This window comes from Propithecus coquereli, unplaced genomic scaffold, assembly GCF_000956105.1.
Source record: "Propithecus coquereli isolate 6110/MARCELLA unplaced genomic scaffold, Pcoq_1.0 Scaffold309, whole genome shotgun sequence".
NCBI classification, from domain to species: domain Eukaryota; kingdom Metazoa; phylum Chordata; class Mammalia; order Primates; family Indriidae; genus Propithecus; species Propithecus coquereli.
Genome location: NW_012148719.1, coordinates 1,421,597 through 1,423,779, shown reverse-complemented (window position 1 = coordinate 1,423,779; position 2,183 = coordinate 1,421,597). Strand labels below are relative to the sequence as shown.

The window sequence follows — 2,183 nt, the reverse complement described above, 5'->3', positions numbered from 1 at the left end:
AGGACCTTTGCCTTTGCTTGTGGGTGCTTTGATCAGGGTCTAGGTTCTGGATGGATGCCTTGGTTATAGATATCCTTAGGTCGGTGGTTTTCTCAGTTGCTGGTTGTTTGTAGGCTGTAGGAGTGATGAGCTGTGTGAGTGGGCAAATTTCCTGTCTCCGATGAGGGAGGATGGAGGTCTTTGAGATCCTCTCTCTTTCCCCAGCCCTATGTTCTTCTTAACAGTGTGAATTGTATTATCATGCCCAGTTTACTTTCTGAGACAGTCAGTGGTGCTTGTGGGTAAGAATGAACTACACTCTGTGTGATTGAATCAGTAAATGTTGTAAAGGGCTATGTAAATGGGTCTCCCTATTAGTGTCACTTGCCAGAAGGAACAAGCTGCAGTGATGTTTTGGGGACCTGTGGCCAACTCTAGCCTCTCAGGAGATGCACTCAAATGCCCCAGGGGGTGGGTGGGGCCCTGGAACTTTCAGGTGAGTCCTTATTCTCCACCACAGCAGAGGCAGTTTGGGGAGTGAGGCTGGGCAGGGCTGGGTTGGGTGATCCTGCCCTCAGGCTCCACAAAAGTTTAAAAGGTAGCTGTCTCAGCAAGGCTCAAAGATCTGCCCTGAGGCTTCTAGGGAAAGTTCTCAGAGAGGGGCTAAAGTGACCCCACCAACCCAGAAAGTCTGCTTTTGGGGGGAAGGGGCAGTCTTAGATCCACAATCTGGCTGTCAGGAGCAGGTCTTCCTTTTCTTCTTGCTCCCCTGCTCTGGGGTCTCCCTTTGGTGTCTGCCTGCAAGCAGGAGCTCAAACTAGCTGAGTTTCCCCATGATGGCCCTGCAAGCTGGGGGCTTCCCTGTCTAGGATCCCACCCTGGGCTGAGAGTGCAATCTTTCTGTGGGTGGAGGGGTGCTCCACGACTGCACTGCAGCTGTGATCTACACTTCACTCTCTTTTCAGTTCTGCCCATGCAAGCTTCCTCACCTACTAATGTTAGTTTACAAATCTCCCCTCCATGCCCTTGAGCAATATGATTGAGTCCTGGGGGTATGGGATCTGGCCCATGGGCCTATCTCCAGTTCTCTGAAGATTAATTCTTGTCTGTTCCAGGGAGAAGCTTGCTGGTTCTGAGTTGCCTATGGGGTGCTCATGCAGGTTTGATGTCCCTCTGCTTCGGGGTATGCCATGCTCTGATGAAGCAGCTGGGCAGGCAGAACCAGGGAGAGCCCGTGAGCAGGGAGCTCACAGTTTGAGCACCCTTTAGTCCTCTACAGGTCTTTAAAAGGAAAGGTTTGAGCCCCACTCTCTGTGGAAGCCCAGCAGAAAGGAATCATTAGCTTCTGAGAGCCCTAGCTCAATCCTCTCTCTCGGGAGTCATGGGCCGGGGAGGGGAAGGGGAGGAAAAGATGAATGGAGGAAAGCTAGCACTCTGGTTGTCTCTGTCCCTCTCTCTCTCTCTCCCTCTGGAAGGCAGCCCACCCGGAATGGCTATGCTCTGGAATCACACATATCCACCTGAACCCACTGGCCCCCTGTGGCTCCCGCAGTCTGGACCAGAGTTGGGAAATGTTTGTGTGGGAACAAGTGAGACAAAAACTGAGTGGCTGAAGACCTCTGGGCAGGACAAAGGTGCACAGTGGGTGGAGAAGTGATATGGTGCCTACCCTCTCTGCCAAGTCTGTGGTGATGGGCAGGGACCCCAAGGGGGCTGGCAGCCTGGTACTGTGTCCTCGAGAAGCTCCCAGGTCCCCAGCAGCAGCAGCTTCTGGGTTTCTGAGGGTAGAAAGGCTCTCAAGCTGCTCAGAAGCCTGCTGACTGCCAGATAAGTGAGCGAGGGAGAAACAAACTGCTCCAACTACCCTTTTGGCTGGTCTCTGAGCCTCTGAGGGGACCTCTGCCTACGTCTTGCTCCTTCTTGTTCTGCTCCGCAGCTTCTTCCTGTAGAATCTCTTGTAGCTTCTGGCACTTTTCCTTTGGAATTGCACCCAATCTGTGATTCTTTGTTTTTTCTTCGTCTAAAACTTTGCCTTCTTTCTGAGATGATCTGGAAGCTGGTGTCTCTGCTCAGCCATCTTCCCTGATCCCTCTAATCATGCTCATTGAATGTAGAGTTTTTATTAACTTTTGCAATTGGTTCAAAATATGAGAGTGTACTTTGATGAGTAGATACAGAGGCACATTTTCTCTTTTGCCCTAAGC

At 51.5% G+C, this 2,183-nt stretch overlaps 1 protein-coding gene across 2 annotated transcripts in view; it reads left to right on the top strand.

The window, feature by feature from the left end:
• The window catches only part of CTNND2 (catenin (cadherin-associated protein), delta 2), a 694,597-nt gene that overhangs the window by 133,322 nt on the left and 559,092 nt on the right, over window positions 1-2,183 (top strand). The window lies entirely within an intron of this gene.